We start from the raw sequence: 18,228 nt of genomic DNA, 5'->3' as shown, positions 1-18,228 counted from the left end.
GATGACCTCAAGTTTATGTAGTTGTAGAATATGGGAGGCCAGCCATATTAGTCAAGTCGAGAGGTAACAAAGACATTGATGAGGGCTTCAGCAGCAGAAGAGCTGAGGCATGGGCAGAGTCGGGCAATGTTATGGAAGTGGAAAAAGGCGGTTTTAGTTATGCTGCGGATATGTGGCCAGAAACTCATTTCAGGGTCAAATATGATGCCTAGGTTGTGAACAGTCTGGTTTAGTCTCAGATAGATGCTGGGGAGAGGGATGGAGTCAGTGGCTGGGGAACGCAGTTTGTGGCGGGGACCAAAGATAATGGCTTCGGTCTTCCCAATATTTAATTGGAGAAAATATCTGTTCATCCAGAACTGGATGTCGGACAAGCAGTCTGATAACTTAGAGACCAAGGAGTGGTCGAGAGAAGTGGTGGAGAGGTAGAGCTGGGTGTCATCGGCGTACATGTGGAAACTGATGCTGTGTTTTCGGATAATGTCGCCGAGGGGCAACATGTAGATGAGAAATAGGAGGGAGCCAAGGATAGATACTTGGGGGACAACAGAGGTAATGATGCGGGAGTGGGAAGAGAAGCCATTGCATAGAGCGTAGAGGACAGAGGGTTATGCTGATAGATTTAGATGAGGAAAGAAGGGAGGAGGAGCATAAACGTCGGCATGGACTGGTTGGATCAAATGGCCTGTTTCTGTGCTGTATATCCTATGTAATCCTATGTATGTAAACGTTTTATCAGAGAATTCACTCCTGCCGGTTTACACACAATATTGTTGTTTCCAGACTATGAGCTAAAATGTGAGAATTCACTCCTGCACAATGAGCAGCCAATAAGCAGGAAGCAGCACAAAATATTGTGTGGTGCAATTAAGTATCCGAAATAGCGCTGAGAAGGCACAGCTCGCTGAACACTCGTCAAATTGGGCTTTCCTAACTTAGAAAACAAGTTTGATTTGCCAGAAGCTGAAAGCCATTCTGCAAGGAGTCAGGGAGAGAAGGCACAAAAGGATTGATGCACATCCCATCCCTTCCTCCCCCCCAACACACACATCTCCAGGATGGCGTGGGATAAGGTAACATAAATCAACCAACACCAATCAGCCACTACACTTCCAGATGTGAATGACTTACATGCAGGGCCCTGGCAGTGCATTGCCCAGTGAGATCTAAAAACCACTGGAAGGCCAGCAGGCTGGAAGTAAAACTCTTCAATCAGCCAACAACTGTACGTCTTCTACAAGAAAAGGAACAGTGGGTCAGGTGTCACATATTGTGTTTACCAGAATCACAAAAGTTAACCAAGGAATAGGGGCATACCACTTCAAAGTGCAGCGTGTGCTGGAGAGCAACGGCTGCGAAGAGGGTAACTGGATTGGACGTCACCAAGGTCCAGGTCGGTGATTGGAGCCTGGGCAGGTACAGCAGGAGCGGCGAGGTCGGGGCGCAGGAGCGGCGAGTGATCGCGGAGCGATGTGATCGGGGCCCAGAAGAGGCGAGGGCCCAGGGGCAGCACGGGCCCAGCCCACACTGCGATATGTGTGCGCACTAGGTCCGTGCAGCAGAGCTGGCCTCCAGTCGTCTTGGTTAACCCTTGCCACTGGACCAAGACCTCGCTCTGTCAAGCCCCATGTGGTGGCTGGTGTGCAACGGTCACCCCACGTTAAAAAAATCCACGCGCAGGCATCTTCCACCCTTCAGGATGTAGTTCTAGACCTGGAATATTAGGTCCTTCATTGAAACACCTGTGAACTCATCCCTTTTTGGCATGGAAGCAAGTCATCCTCAATACAAGGGACCGCCTATGATGATGATGAAGATGATGATGATCTGAAACAAAGCAAAAGCACCTAGGGGCAGCAATGTGCCAACTCAATCATCATCACTGACACACTATACAATAGAGGTAACCATTGATTTGAACCTTGTGCTGATTAATCATTTGTCATTGGTTACAACACCAGCATATGATTGGGAAGAGATAATATTTGAAGAACCGAGCCCGATAGTGTAGGACATGGTAGCCAGTGCTGCTTAAACCTTCCTCTCCTGATCCTTCTTGTCATGTATTCATGTCAGCATTGTAACCCATGTATAATCTGACCTAAGTTGTACACTGTGAGAACAATGACCACCAGGTGGCGAACTTGTGGACCTTCGGGTAGAAAAGGGGAAGCTCCACCCACCTTCATCACTTGAGTGCTAAGGAATAAAGGACAGGTCACAGACTGACCTTCTCTCAAGCATGGGCCTTGTGTGCATTTATACTGTATAGTAAGGACGTATCAATGGCGACGAGAAACTGGGACTTAAACCACGCGAGCATGGCCACTAGCAGAACAGACGAGAGGTACTGTGTTAAGGAATGGTTGGGACAGAGATTCAACATTGTTAAAGCAGCACACAGTTCTCCAGGCAGAAAAGGGCAGTCAGGCATGCCCCAACATGTAGTCGAACCCAGAGGGGGAGTTCGACAGAGACAATGGCAAGCTGAACGGCGATTCACACCATTGCAAGGGACAATGCGGCCAGTAATGTGGCCATCAACACCTGTTAATGGCACATTCAAGGAAAATAACAGGGGCAGTCAGGGACGATCAACTGGCAAGCGACCTTTTGTTTTCAACAGCAGCTCATGTTGAAGGCGTGGAGGCATATACACAGCTGGAGTTTGCAGAGATGAGCAAAATACCTGCAGAAATTGCAGAAATGAACGCTGGGGGAAATCGCTGGAAGTTGAAGTTCGGCGAGTTCATGTGGAGCACGTATACAGTTCATACACCAGGACGCCACCGATAATGATGAAAGTGCTCCTCAATGGCATCCCAGTATTAATGGAGCTAGACACGGGGGCCAGCCAGTCCCTGATGGGTATCAAACAGTTCAAAAAGTTGTGGGCGTCCAAGGCCAGGAGGCCACAATTATCGGCGATTGACGCACAGCTATGGACATACAAAAAGCAGATCATTCCGGTGCTAGGCAGCACCACGGTAGTCTTGACCCACAAATATTCGGAGAACAGGTTGCCACTCTGGGTTGAACTGGGGGACAGTCCCGCACTACTGGGGAGGAGTTGGCTTGCTGTCATGAACTGGAAATGGGGCGAAGTCAATGCAATTTCCTCTGTGGAGCGAGTATCCTGGACAAATTTGACTCATTATTTCAACCTGGCATTGGCACTTTCATGGGGCCCAAGGTAGTGATTCACATAAACCCGGACACCAGGCCAGTACACCAAAAGACCAGGGCAGTGCCGTACGTGATGCGGGAAAAGATAGAAGGCGAATTGGACAGCCTGCTGACTCAGTGACTGGGCGAGCCCAATTGTGCCGGTGCTCAAGGCGGATGGGTCGGTCAGGATATGTGGTGATTACAAGGCCACCATCAATCGGGTGTCACTCCAAGACCAGTACCCGCTACCGAGAGCGGAGGACCTCTTTGTGACGCTATCTTGTGGCAAACTTTTTTCAAAATTGGACCTGACCCCAGCTTACATGACCCAGGAGCTGGCGAGTGAATCGAAGAAGCTGACCACCATCATGACACACAAGGGGTTGTTTGAGTACAACAGATGTCTGTTCGGGATTCGCTCAGCCGCCGCGATCTTCCAACGAAATATGTAAAGCCTCCTCAAGTCAATTCCAGGGATGGTGGTTTATCACGGGTTACGATACTGAAGAACACCTCCACAACCTGGAGGAGGTGCTACGCAGACTGGACCGGATAGGGCTGCAACTGAAAAAGACGAAGTGTGTCTTCCTAGCTCCAGAGGTAGAATTCCTGAGGATGCGGGCAGCAGCAGACGGAATCAGCCCTACTGCGTCCAAGACGGAAGCGATCCACAGAGCACCCAGACCCCGTAACACGACAGAGCTGCGTTCGTGCCTGGGGCTCCTGAACTATTTTGGTAACTTTCTTCCCCTTTTCTACCCGAAAAGCCGAGCATGCTGCTGAGATGGTCATGGCTGTTGAAGCTTTCGGAAGCGACGGCTCACCCGTGACAGCCCGTCAGATTAAAGTCTGGACAAATAGAGGCCCGCTATTGTCTCTAGTCAAGAAATGTGTCCTGAATGGGGACTGGGCAGCCACGTACAGGGCATGCCCTGAGAAATTTAAACCATTTCACAGGCGCAAGGATGAACTCTCGATTCAGGCCGATTGCCTACTGTGGGGAAATCACGTAGTCATGCCCCAGATGGACAGAGAGGTGTTCATCAGAGAACTCCACAATGAGCGCCCGGGCATTGTCATGATGAAGGCAATTGCCAGGTCACACGTTTGGTGGCCAGGGATTGACGCAAATCTGGAACTTTGTGTTCGCAGGTGCAACACGTGTGCCCAGCTGGGCAACGCACCCAGGGAAGCCCCCCTTAGCCCCTGGTCCTGGCCTGCCAAGCCTTGGTCACGCATCCATGTGGACTACGCAGGTCCTTTCATGGGAAAAATGTTTTTGGTTGTAGTAGACGCCTACTCCAAATGGATAGAGTGTGAAATTTTAAATTCAAGCACATCCTCTGCCACGGTAGAAAGTCTACGGGCAATGTTCGCCGCCCACGGTCTACCGGACGTCTTGGTCAGTGACAATGGCCCGTGCTTTATAAGCATTGAATTCCAGGACTTCATGGCAGGCAATGGAATTAACCATGTCAGAACGGCTCCGTTCAAGCCGGCCTCAAACGGCCAGGCAGAACGAGCAGTACAGATAATCAAACAGGGGATGCTCAGAATCCAAGGGGGTTCCCTACAAAGGTGCTTATCACGCCTCTTGTTGGCCTACAGATCCCGACTACACTCGCTCACAGGGGTGAGCCACCCGCAGAGCTGCTAATGAAAAGGACGCTGAAAACCCGGTTATCCCTTATACACCCAACCATGAAAGAAATTGTCGAGAGCAGGCGCCAGTCACAATATGACTACCATGACAGGAATGCGAGGGCACGATATATTGATGTAAATGACCCTGTTTTTGTCCTCAACTACACTGCAGGGCCCAAATGGCTTGCAGGCACTGTGATTGCCAAAGAGGGAAATAGGATTCTGGTAGTTAAACTTACCAATGGACAAATCTGCCGCAAACATGTGGATCAAACAAAAAGGAGGTTCAGCAACCCCGTAGAAGAAGCAGAGGAAGAACACAACATAGAATTCACTCCACCACAGGTGACCGAACACCAGAATCAAAGGGAGGAGAGCCCAGTCACTGTGGGCAGTCCGGATAGGCCTGAGGCACCACAAACAGCAGACACTCAGGCCAGCGCCCAACAACCGGAGCCCCAACTCAGGCGCTCTACTAGAGAGCATAAACCACCAGAGAGACTCAACCTGTGATCCCAATAAGACTTTGGGGGGGGAGGTGATGTCATGTATTCAACCAGCATTGTAACCCATGTATAATCTGACCTAAGTTGTACACTGTGAGAACAATGACCATTAGGTGGTGAACTTGTGGGAGACACTCCTAACCTGGACCTTAGGGTAGAAAAGGGGAAGCTCCGCCCACCTTCATCACTTGAGTGCGAAGGAATAAAGGACAGGTCACAGACTGACCTTCTCTCAAGCATGGGCCTCGTGTGCATTTATACTGTATAGTAAGGACGTATCACTTCTAAGTTCCAAAATGCCACCCTATATGCCTTTGGTATGCCATACACTATATTCAAATCAAGTCTCATTGCACAGGGGGATTTGGTGCTTGCAGGCATTGCCTTTCAGCAAATCATGGGTGTGCAGCCCATGATTTTCCCATCCAAGGCAATCTCAGGCTGCAGGTCAACAAATTTTTCAGAAGCACTCTTTGCAAGTGTCCCTCCCCACTGGGAGTATGCATTCAAGGAATCATCCCTACAGTCTCCTACTATTACTCATTTTTTCCCAGTGCCTTAAAATGATGGAACTCATGTAACATCTTTCTGCTTATTAAAACCCAAAGATTAAACAAAGACCGCCCTAAGTGGAGGAAGAGCATCCGGGAGGGCGCTAAGCACCTAGAGTCCCATCACCGAGAGCATGCAGAAAACAAGCGCAGGAAGCGGAAAGAGCGTGCGGCAAACCTGTCCCACCCACCCTTACCCTCAACGACTATCTGTCCCACCTGTGACAGAGACTGTAATTGCTGTATTGGGACTGTTCAGTCACCTAAGAACTCACTTTTAGAGTGGAAGCAAGTCTTCCTCGATTTCAAGGGACTACCTATGATGATTATTAAACCCAAGTTTGGCATCACTTAATCACTCCTTCTTGACTGACCTCATCTTCTTTCTAAATGTCGTGGTGCTTGCTTTATAGACCTTGGCCCTTCACTTGCTTTCTCAAATATTTATTTTTATTTGTGAGCCCAGATAATAAATTATAACATGATATTCGATTTCACTTTGCAGCAAAGGTCACTGAATAGTCATCAGTAGCAGAATCCCTTTTTGGTTTTATTACCGTTTAACTCAGAGTGGAAAACCAATAGTTGCCCATGTGAGGAAATCTCATTATTTGGGCTCATTGAATGAAGAATGACAACTCAATCAGATAGTAAAAGGTTGCCAGTTGGAGTCATTCCTTCAAAAGGTGGGAGGAAAATAGAAGAACTAAAGGCCGAGATATCAGCAGGTGAACTGGGCGCAGTGAACGAGTAGGCCCGAGGCACATCCGATATTGGACCTCAGGCCTCCGTTCAAGAGACCGGTGAACTATGGATACATGCCGGCCATTCCCAGGTAGCTGGCTGGTGCATTGGCATTAGATTTTGGGGCACTGCGTATGTGGCAGTGGTCCTCGGGTGTGTCCTGGGATGGGAGGAAGTCAATGGAGAGGAAGCAGACAATTGGGAGAGGGGGTGGGCGATTAGGAGCTCCTCCCAGCTCTACATTCAGGCAAGTATTTTTTAACTTCACTTTTTGGTGGAGGCCTCCAGAGGTCCCTTTCAGGACCGCTGGTCAGGCCACATTGAGATAATGTTTCCCTGAATGCTGACAGCCTGACGCCGGCTGCTTTCAGGGTAGACCAATTTTACAAATGGGGTCTCAAACCGGCATTTTGCCCCCTATTTGCATACACATGTCTTTAGATGCTCTGATAATGACTCCACGAGGCAGGGTATTGTACTTGAACTATAGTGACCTTAGTCCATTTAATATAACTCCAGAGTGAGGATCACACCTGGTGGCCCTACTTTTATACTAGGCCTGGCCCAGCTGTACAGGTAACCTACAAGTCTCCCACTGCAGTGCCCTCTGGTGGCACACCTTATTGACCATACAGCTGGTGTACAAGTTTCCCATAGTAGTGCCCTCTGGTGGCACATCATATATAATAGTACAGGCAGCAACATGTCGAGATACATGACACCCTGGACAGCTCGTTTATCTGCCTTTACCAATTTGGTGGACAGCACATTCCACCTGCAATATATGATGCTTTAGCACCAATTCCATACCTGTAAAATAGGCGCAGCAACAGCCAACTTTGTGAGAGGGAATATATTTTTAATAATCTTTACTTTTAGTATTTATTTTAATTTTAATTCATTCTTTCCCCAAGGGAAAATATTTGAGTTACGAACCAACTTTTGACATCCCCATCATATGACAATAATATAGCTACTTTGGCATAGCAAGACATCCCAAAGCACTTCACAAAGCGAGGAAACAGACACTGGAGAGGTTCTGATGAAAGGTTAGCGACCTGATACATTGGGCCATAATGAACTGTCAAAGTAACGGTGAGGCTAATGGCGCTCGCCGTTATTTATGCCAAAATGGTACAGCAATTTCAGGCGAGCGATTAAACTCAAAATATCCAAAGATTGCTGTCCGAGTTGCGTTGCTTCACAAAAACAGCACCTCGCTGTCTGCCTCACCATTGAAATGCAATGAATGGCATGAAGTTTCTGTATTTGTGCAGTAGATAGGAACTAAACTCGCCACAGAAATGTTTTTGTCCATTTCAGTCTAAGTATCCTTTTAATTATGTGATAAATTACTGCCAGTCAACCTCTCTGGCACTGAAAAGGTTTAATTGTTGGAGATTTAAAACATGTAAAACTTTTAATTTCTGTCTCTTTTTTTCTCTCTCTCTTAATCCAATCTTTCTTCCCCTCCTTATATTTCTCTTTCTCTACCTGATTTGGCATTGAATTCACCCACTCGAATTTACACTTCACTCTCAGTCCTTGCACTGTTAATTTCACAATCTTTCAATCTGATTGGTTAAGGAGATACACAGTTACTAACCTTGATCAGCTCCCAGATGCCCAGTTTTCTTTGCTGCGACGTTATCAGCTCGCTCTTTCAGCAACTTGACACGCAAAAAAAATTAAAAACCTAAACGTGCACGTCTAACTTAATGCCGGACATTTTTAGATGCCCTGCCACGGCAGATTAAGGCCCACTAACTGTGTTACTCTCTTAATAAAAGCTGCCTGACTTGCTGAGTGTTTCCAGCATTTTCTGTTTTTATTACTGAATAGAGAGTGACTTGATTCTATTACATATATCTGGCGCTAATACTTGTAATTCATTCCTCCTTGAATGAAATTAAGCATTCTCAAACTATCATGTTTCCTGAAGTGGAAAGTAAGGGCCAGCTATGTTTAGCCCTTGTTGAGATAAATTCTTTTCTTGCCCTATTGAAAGTTCCTTGACCTAATTATAGAAGAAGCAAAGTCCAGCTGCCATCTGACACTATCACCTGTCGTCAACTCTTCACGGTGCTGGGCTCCAGATGTCACAAACTCTTTCTTTCAATCACTTTTCTAATGTGGTTGAAAAATGATTGGATAAGCACCACCAACTGTCTCATGGTTTGAGAGCTATTACCAAAATTCTGTAAAGGAATCACATCTGATGCAATATTGTGGAAAGGAATGTAACTTTTTCTTGAAGGTGTCTCAGACATTGAGTTGCAGCTAAATGTGGGAAAGTGTTGCTTCCTGAAATAGTGCTACCATGTAACTTGGATTCCCTTAAGTAGGTCAGCTTTTAATATAGTATTGGTTTCTTCTCCCCCTCCACTTTTAGGACAATTTATGACTTCATGAAGCACTCCAAATTATATCAGAATGCCTTGGCTAAATCACAGTTAGATCTAAGAATACTAAACAGAGAACTCTGGTCGTACAATAAGTTAACACCATCAGCTTTCACCTGTTCTACGTCCTATCAGCTGTAAGGTTCCTGGAGGTCTTTTAAGAACATGATGCATAAACTGAAAGGGGGCCATTCAGTCAATTAAATCATTCCTTCCCTGGAATATGTGCAATCCATTCTGCCATGAATTCCAACATATTCAGTGCACTAAAAAAAGATTCTACATAGCTCTTCCTTGTTCCTGCAAAAGTATGTTTATTGAAACTCAAGAATATCTCTCCAGCCTTGCATTATACAACTAGAGCAGTTGTTTTGCTTGACCTGACATTTCCTTGGTTTCAGAGCTCATGAACTCCCATATTTCAAACATTTGACCATCTCTATTTAAGCTCACCCTTGTAACTCTCAATTGCATTCCACACCAGATATTCATCCTTCTTTTAAAGACATTAATTAACATATCAGTGGCTCAAGCATTATTCTCCATACCTTTCGTACTTGCTTGAAGCCTTTACTCATATTCTCATATTCTGTTTTTCTGCACTCACAGTCCAAGATATATTTGGGTGTGTAGGCTAGTTACATTTTCCCAGTGATGTCTCCTGGCCCACCATAGTTTTTTTTTTAAGAGATGACCTGATTAACGTATGGACAATGGGGTGGGATTTTTTAGATCATTTCTAGGAATTGCCCAGTTATTAACTCCCCCGGAAGTTAATGCTACTAGCAGTTGGATAGGGCAGTGTAAGAGGTTGTCTAGTGAATAGAATGAGGGTTGCATATAGTGACACCACTATTCTCAGCCAGAATAGAGATGTTTGGGTAGTTCCGCCATCAATTGTGTCTGGGGACTGCACTGCTGTAAGTGACTGTAATTATTTGAGGCACGTAGTTTGTATGTAACTAGCCTCCATTCTCTGCAATTTTGCTGGAGTAATAATCAATTTATATTGCAGAACTATCCTCCACTCACTACACCTTTCTGAAGAAATCACTTTGCTTTTATCGGGAGAAGTGGCTGCCATTTGGGTCATGCATGAGTCTATTTGCTGCAGTTTGTAGGGGCGCCTTTTAAATAGACTCTGCAAATAGACTTTATTTGTTTTTCTGTTGGCTTAAAAATATAATTGTTTGCTCTAAGTCCTGCCATAAATCCTGCCTCCCCTCCAACTCATTGGCTGTCACAGCGGTGTCAATAGACACTCCGTAGAATGAACACGGATGTGCCTGAGGACCTCCTTACCCTTCTTTTCACATGTTCAGAATACAGATTACTTGCTCACATCAAGTCTACATTCCTCTCAACATTTTTGAGACTACTACAATTGAATAGAATTATTCCCACCATAATAAGTGAGTTGTTTTGTTAGGCCATTGGAAAAGAGACAATAAATTGTCTGACGAAAGGTCATCGACTTGGAACGTTAACTCGGTTTCTCTCTCCACAGATGCTGCCTGGCATGTTGAGTATTTCCATTTTTTTTCTGTTTTTATTATATATAATACATTTTTTCATTTCCTAACTCATTGTAGACAATGGGGATAGTTGGCTCATTAATGCATTAGACCTCCCCTTCTCTATCTCAGTGCTGGAGCTTGTGGTTTTCTTTTAAAACCTTTACAAATTCACTCAGCTTTGAAAAAGCGACCCTTAAACATAACTTCTTTCCAATTCATTTTTATGAAGAAGTTGTTCTGTATGAAGAAAGAGTCTGACTGGATACTGTGAGCTCAAAGTAAAGTGTGACCGTGATCTTTTATTGCAGGTCTCCAGCTTGCCTCTCCAGCCTGTGAGGCCTCCTTAAGGGATTATGGGATCGCTTGGGACTCCAGGGGATGAGCCCTCTGGTGGCTGTACAAAGTATATACAAGTTTACATATATAACAACACTCCTCCCCCAAAGTCAACAGTGTAACTATTTACAAGGTGAGACGATCTGGGGCCCTTCTTTCCCTGGTTGATCGTCTCGGTGCAGTTGCTGGCATTGGTGAACTGTCTGTTGGGCCCTCGCTGGGCTGCCTGGTGTGTTGGGCCCTGCAGGGCTGCTGTGGATGATGGGTTCTGCTTCGTGGTCAACCGTGGTGCCGGTTGCCACTGGTGTGCATGTTGGGGGGTCAAAGAAGGTAGGGTCCAAAGTGGGTTGCTCAGGATAGTCCGTGAATCTGAATTTGATTTGGTCCAAGTGTTTCCGGTGAATGAGTCCATTTGAAAGTTTGACCCGAAACAACCTGCTCCCCTCTTTGGCCACGACAGTGCCGGGAAGCCACTTGGGACCTTGTCCATAATTCAATACAAATACAGGATCATTGATTTTAATTTTGCGTGACACATTTGCGCTATCATGATATGTACTTTGTTGAAGCCACCTGCTCGCTATCTGTTCATGTAGATCAGGGTGAACTAACGAAAGCCTTGTCATAAGTGCTCTTTTCATGAGCAGTTCAGCAAGTGGAATCCCAGTGAGCGAGTGGGGTCTCGTGCGGTAACTAAGCAGGACTCGGGATAGGCGAGTCTGCAGAGAGCCTTCAGTTACCCTCTTCAAGCCCTGCTTGATAGTTTGCACTGCTCGCTCTGCCTGACCATTGGATGCTGGTTTAAACGGGGCAGATGTGACATGTTTGATCCCGTTGTGGGTCATGAATTCTTTGAACTCGGCACTGGTAAAACATGGCCCGTTGGCGCTCACAAGGACATTGGGTAAGCCGTGTGTGGCAAACATGGCCCGCAGGCTTTCGGTGGTGGCAGCGGACGCGCTAGCCGACATTATCTCACATTCAATCCATTTGGAGTACGCATCTACAACCACAAGGAACATTTCACCCAAGAACTGGCCTGCATAGTCGACGTGTACCCTAGACCACGGTTTGGAGGGCCAAGACCATAAACTTAGTGGTGTCTCCCTGGGTGCATTACTTAACTGCGAGCATATATTACATCTGTGCATGCAGGACTTTAAGTCCGCATCGATACCGGGCCACCACACGTAGGATCTGGCTATCGCTTTCATCATTACGATGCCTGGGTGGGTACTGTGGAGGTCACTGATGAAGGTGTCTCTGCCCTTTTGGTAACCACTACCCGATTTCCCCACAGAAGGCAGTTTGCTGGTAGAGACATTTCATCTTTGCACCGCTGGAATGGCTTTATCTCTTCCTGCATTTCCACTGGGACACTGGACCAGCTCCCGTGAAGCAAACAGCTTTTGACTAGAGATAATAAGGAGTCCTGGCTTGCCCAGGTTCTAATCTGTTGGGCAGTGACGGATGATTGCTCATTCTCAAATGTTTCCATAACCATGGCTAGATCTGCGGGCTGCACCATTTCCACCCCCGTGGTGGGCAGTGGCAGCCTACTGAGAGCATCGGCGCAGTTTTCTGTGCCTGGTCTGTAGCGGATGGCGTAGTTGTATGCGGACAACGTGAGCGCCCATCTCTGGATGCGAGCCATCTCTGCATTCGTATGTATCCCCTTACTCTTGGAAAACAGGGATATCAGTGGCATATGGTTAGTTTCCAATTCAAATTTTAGTCCAAACAGGTATTGATGCATTTTCTTTACCCCATAGACACACGCTAATGCTTCTTTTTCAATCATGCTGTAGTTTCTCTCAGCCTTGGACAGACTCCTGAAAGCATAAGCAACCAGATGCAATTTCTCCAAATCATTAGCTTGTTGTAATACACACCCGACGCCATATGACGATGCATCACATGCTAGTACCAAACGCTTACATGGATCGTACAACACAAGCAATTTGTTTGAGCATAACAATTTTCTAGTTTTTACAAAGGAATTTTCTTGGCTTTTGCCCCATACCCATTCGTCTCCTTTACGCAGTAAGGTGTGTAGTGGTTCTAACAGTGTGCTGAGACCCAGTAAAAAGTTACCAAAATAGTTCAGGAGTCCTAGAAACGACTGCAGCTCCATCACGTCCTGTGGCCTTGGTGCATTCTTGATTGCCTCCGTCTTCGAATCGGTGGGCCTGATGCCGTCCGCTGTGATTCTTCTCCCCAGGAACTCCACTTCAGGCACCAGGAAAATGCACTTCGAGCATTTTAACCTGAGCCCCATGCGGTTGAGTCGACTAAGAACCTCCCCCAGGTTCTGCAGATGCTCACTTGTGTCCTGACCTGTAACCAAGATGTCATCCTGGAAGACCACCATGCGCGGGACCAACTTCAGTAAACTTTCCATGTTTCTCTGGAATATCGCCGCCGCTGATTGAATTCCGAATGGGCATCTGTTATAAATGAAGAGATCTTTGTGCGTGTTGATGCAGGTGAGGGCCTTCGATGATTCCTCCAGCTCCTGCGTCATGTAGGCCGAGGTCAAGTCCAGCTTCGTGAACGTCTTTCCTCCCGCCAGCATAGCAAAAAGGTCGCCGGCCTTTGGTAGTGGGTATTGGTCTTGCAGGGAGAAACGATTGATAGATACTTTGTAATCAACACAGATTCTGACGGTGCCATCTCCCTTGAGAACAGGAACGATCGGACTGGCCCACTCGTTGAATTCGATCAGCGAAATGATGTCCTCTCTTTGCAGTCGGCCTAGCTCGATCTCTACCCTTTATCTCATCATGTAAGGCACTGCTCTTGCCTTGTGATGGATGGGTCGCGTCCCCGGAATTAGGTGGATCTGCACTTTTGCTCCTTGGAACTTCCCAGTGCCTGGTTCGAACAGCGAAGGGAACTTGTTTAAGACCTGGGCACATGAAGTGTCGTCAGCGGACGAGAGCGCTCGGATGTCGTCCCAGTTCCAGCATATCTTTCCCAGCCAGCTCCAAACAGCGTGGGACCATCGCCCGGTACCACCCAGAGTGGTAGCTTATGCACCGCTCCATCGTAGGAGACTTTTACAGTAGCACTGCTGATTACGGGAATCAGTTCCCTTGTGTAAGTTCTGAGTTTTGTGCGAATTGGAGTCAAGACTGACCTTGAGGCCATGCTGCACCACAATTTCTCGAAAGTCCTTTTGCTCATAATGGACTGGCTCGCGCCCGTGTCCAGCTCCATTGACTCCATTTGGTTCAACTTTCAGCATTATCGGGGGACACTTTGTAGTGAATGTGTGCACCCCATGTACCTCGGCCTCCTCGGTCTGAGGCTCTGGTTCATCGTGATCCACCGTGGATCTATCCTCCTCTGCAACATGGTGGTTTGCAGGATTAACAGGATTTGCAGTTCACCTGCACATACGTTGGAGGTGTCCCATTGTTCCACAGCCCTTGCAAATGTACCCTTTGAAGCGGCATGAATGGAAACAATGATCACCCCCACAGTGCCAACAAGGTGTTAATGGCCTTACATTCATCGCCCTTGATGGTGGATTCTGAGACATCTGCGGACGTGCAGCTGCAGGCATGTGGGGCCTACCCAGTACGTTGCGATTTGAAAACAACATCACTTTGTTCACAGTACTTGTAGCAGCACTCGTGTGCTGAGAGATTTGCTTAGTACTGCCACTGGTGGCAATGAACGCCAGGGCTATCGCTATGGCCTTACTCAAGGCCATCAGAACGCTTTCCTTATGGTTCAAGTGCTTCCGGACCAGTGTGCACAAATCATCATACGATCTTTCTGTGGGTTTCACTGGAGCAAGCAGATTTTTCATGAGGCCATAAGTTGGTGCCCTGCAGATGGTGAGGAGAATCGCGCTTCATTTGGCAGCGTTCGCTTCTCCTTCCAGCTTGTTGGCCATGAAGAATTGGTCGCGTCGCTCCACGAAGGTTTCCCAATCATCTCCCTCCGAAAATTTCTCCAGGATGCCCACTGTTCTCTGCATCATTGGGTTTGTTATCTGTATCTCGTCGCCAGTTGTTATGTATGAAGAAAGAGTCTGACTGGATACTGTGAGCTCAAAGTAAAGTGTGACCTTAGTCTTTTATTGCAGGTCTCCAGATTGTCTCTGCAGCCTGTGAGGCCTCCTTAAGCACCTGTGCTCCCAAGGGACTATGGGATCCCTTGGGATTCCAGGGGATGAGCCGGCTGGTGGCTGTACGTTTACATAAGTAACATAAGTAAAAACGCAAAAATGCTGAAACATTCTGCTCACGCTTATGGCTCCTTTTAAAGAAGAGGTCTGGACATCAGGAGCCCTTTAAAGACTCAAATCTCACGATTATCCTGATTGGGTACAATGTTTGTGCAGGAATCTTAATGCCGAGACCAGAAATGTTTGTACAATTAAACATATTATTCAATTAAATAATCTCTATTAAAATGAAATTGTCTCCCATCCCAATTCCACGGTAAAACCTTCAACTTTCTATATTTATTCTGATATACTCTGAACAATGTATAGAAAACAGATTCAAGTGAAGCACTGTAACACAGGTGGTTACTGTTGCATTTTTGGCTATTTTGAAGCATTTTACCATTCTACCCATCTCTTCAGTAGCAACTGGAATTGATGCAGGAGATCAAAAGATGCTAATATATTCAAATATGCAGGTAGCAATTGATCAAGAGATCAATATTAAATGCACGTTAGTAGCTTGTCTGTTTGCCTTGTAAACAAATTCAGTTAAGCTTTTTATACTTATGTAGAAAATATTCAAAAGATAATTATGCACGAGGAAGGCAATTTGACCCATTTTATTTATTTTTTATTCATTCCTGGAATGTGGGCATCGCCGGCAAGACAAGCATTTATTGGCAATCTCTAATTGCCCTTGAGAAGGTGGTGGTGAGCCGCCTTTTTGAACCGCTGCAGTCCGTGTGGTGAAGGTGCTCCCACAGTGCTGTTAGGGAGGGAGTTCCAGGATTTTGACCCAGCGACGATGAAGGAACGGCCGATATATTTCCAAGTCAGGATGGTGTGTGACTTGAAGGGGAACATCCAGGTGATGATGTGCCCATGTACCCACTGCCCTTGTCCTTCAAGGTGGTGGAGGTCCCGGGTTTGGGAGGTGCTGTCGAAGAAGCCTTGGCGAGTTGCTGCCGTGCATCTTGTAGATGGTACGCACTGCAGCCACGGTGCGCCGGTGGTGGAGGGAGTGAATGTTGAAGGCGGTGGATGGGGTGCCAATCAAGCAGGCTGCTTTGTCCTGGATGGTGTTGAGCTTCTTAAGTGTTGTTGGATCTGCACTCATCCAGGCAAGTGGAGAATATTCCATCACACTCCTGACTTGTGCCTTGTAGATGGCGAATAGGATTTGGGGAGTCAGGAGCTGAGACACTCACCGCAGAATACTCACCCTCTGACCTGCTCTTGTAGCCACAGTATTTATGTGACTGGTCCAGTAACCTTTCTGGTCAATGGTGACCCCCCCCAGGATGTAGATGGTGGGGGATTTGTCGATGGTAATGCTGTTGACTGTCAAGGGGCGGTGGTTAGACTCTTGCTTGTTGAAGATAGTCATTGCCTGGCACTTGCATGGCGCAAATGTTACTTGCCACTTATCAGCCCAAGCCTGAATGTCATCCACATCTTGCTGTATGCGGGCGTGGAATGCTTTATTATCTGAGGAGTTGTGAATGGAATCGAACACTGTGCAGTCATCAGTGAACTTTTCCACTTCTGACTTTATGATAGAGGGAAGGTCATTGATGAAACAGCTGAAGGTGGTTGGGCCTAGGACACTGCCCTGAGGAACTCCTGCAGCGATGTCCTGGGACTGAGATGGTTGACCTCCAACAACCACAACCATCTCCCTTTGTGCTAGTATGACTCATCCATCCAGACAGATCCTAACTTCCCCCATTTGTAGTATCCAGTTGTTTCTTAAATAATTCTATGGTTTGTGCCTCTATCAATATAAATAGAAGTCTACTACACACATTGGTCACATTTTATGTGAAGAAGAATTTCTTGATATTAGTCCTAGAATGAGTTGTTACTGTTTTGCTGTATCCCCTTGCCCTACTCCCACTATTTAGTTGAAAGTAATGTTCTGGGTTTATTTTTTCCATTCCGTAAAAAGGTCTGCAAGATCACGTCTTAGACGCCTAATTTCAAGGTTGAAAAGCTCAAGTTTCTCCTATTTTTCCATATAACTTCACACTGTGACTAAGGATCCAATCTGTGAATCTTCCCTGCGCTGCTTTCAAAGAGCCATGATCATATTGAATGGTGGTGCAGGCTCGAAGGGCCGAATGGCCTACTCCTGCACCTAAGTTCTATGTTTCTATGTTTCTATGTTTAGTCTCTGGTTCTATGCTTTTTTCTAGTTCTCTCTTTACCCCTCTGACCACTCCTTTTAATTCATGTTTGCTTTTTCTTGTATTCATTCCACTAAACCCATTCCGCGTTCTTCCTGTCGGATTTATAAAGGTAATTTTCCCTCTTTATCTCACTTTTAATTTGTTTGTTAGTCCATTTGGGTTACATTTGTTTAGTTTGACTTGTTAATTTGTACTATGTATTTATCCTGCCTGCTCAACATTATAACTCTCCTTCTGCTGAAGTGTTTGTTGAACAACCTTTCTTCTAATTATATCCTCACTTCATCAAATTTAGCCCTGTTAAATTGTATAGCTGACTCCTGGCCAAACATGATTCTCAGATCATGTTAAACGTGATAATTTCCCCAGAGAATAGTAGACCTCTGGAACAAGTTGCCGTTCCATGTGGTGGATGCAGACTCGCTGAATTCCTTCAAGCGAAAGGTGGATTTGTTTCTGGCTGCAGTGGAGATCACCTCTTACAGAAGGCAGGTACCACAGGGAACTTACTGGCCAGAGTGATCTCCTGGACTAGTTTCGATCGCCTAGATGGGTCGGAGAGGAATTTCCCAGATTTTTTCCCCCCACATTGGCCTGGGTTTTTTCACCTCTCCCAAGAGATCACATGGTTTTGAGTGGGGTGGAGTGTATATGGTGTGATACACAAGGTATTAGACCATCAGCAGGCCGGGGCCGTTAGAGGGAGCATGCAGTGGTATATCATTTCAGCGCATGCTGCTGCAGGAGGGCGACGGCTGACTACAGTGCGGGGGGGGGTGCGTACAGCAGGAGCGGCGATGTCATGGCGAAGGAGCGGCAAGACCTAGCTCCTTCGCCCCCACCTAGCATCGTAGAGGGATGTGATCGGGGCCCAGGGGAGGCGAGAGTTCGCGGCCCAGAAGAGGCGAGGGCCCAGGGGCAGCACGGGCCAGCCCACACTGCGATATGTGTGTGCGCACTAGGTCCGTGCAGCAGAGCTGTTCTCCTGTCG

At 46.7% G+C, this 18,228-nt stretch overlaps 1 protein-coding gene across 8 annotated transcripts in view; it reads right to left on the bottom strand.

The window, feature by feature from the left end:
- Window positions 1–18,228, bottom strand: part of prr33 (proline rich 33) — a 68,196-nt gene that overhangs the window by 19,703 nt on the left and 30,265 nt on the right. For 6 of the 8 annotated variants that reach the window (XM_070899861.1, XM_070899853.1, XM_070899859.1 and 3 more), the window contains exon 1: window positions 8,220–8,485. The exons of the other annotated variants lie outside the window; for them this stretch is intronic. The gene's annotated coding sequence lies outside the window, so the exon portion shown is untranslated. Of the gene's footprint in view, window positions 1–8,219; window positions 8,486–18,228 lie in introns of those variants that run through there. 8 annotated transcript variants of the gene reach the window in all.

The sequence above is a fragment of the Pristiophorus japonicus genome, chromosome 14, assembly GCF_044704955.1.
Source record: "Pristiophorus japonicus isolate sPriJap1 chromosome 14, sPriJap1.hap1, whole genome shotgun sequence".
Classification (NCBI taxonomy): domain Eukaryota; kingdom Metazoa; phylum Chordata; class Chondrichthyes; family Pristiophoridae; genus Pristiophorus; species Pristiophorus japonicus.
The sequence above is the reverse complement of the archived record's forward strand: the minus strand, read 5'-3'. Positions and strand labels throughout refer to the sequence as shown.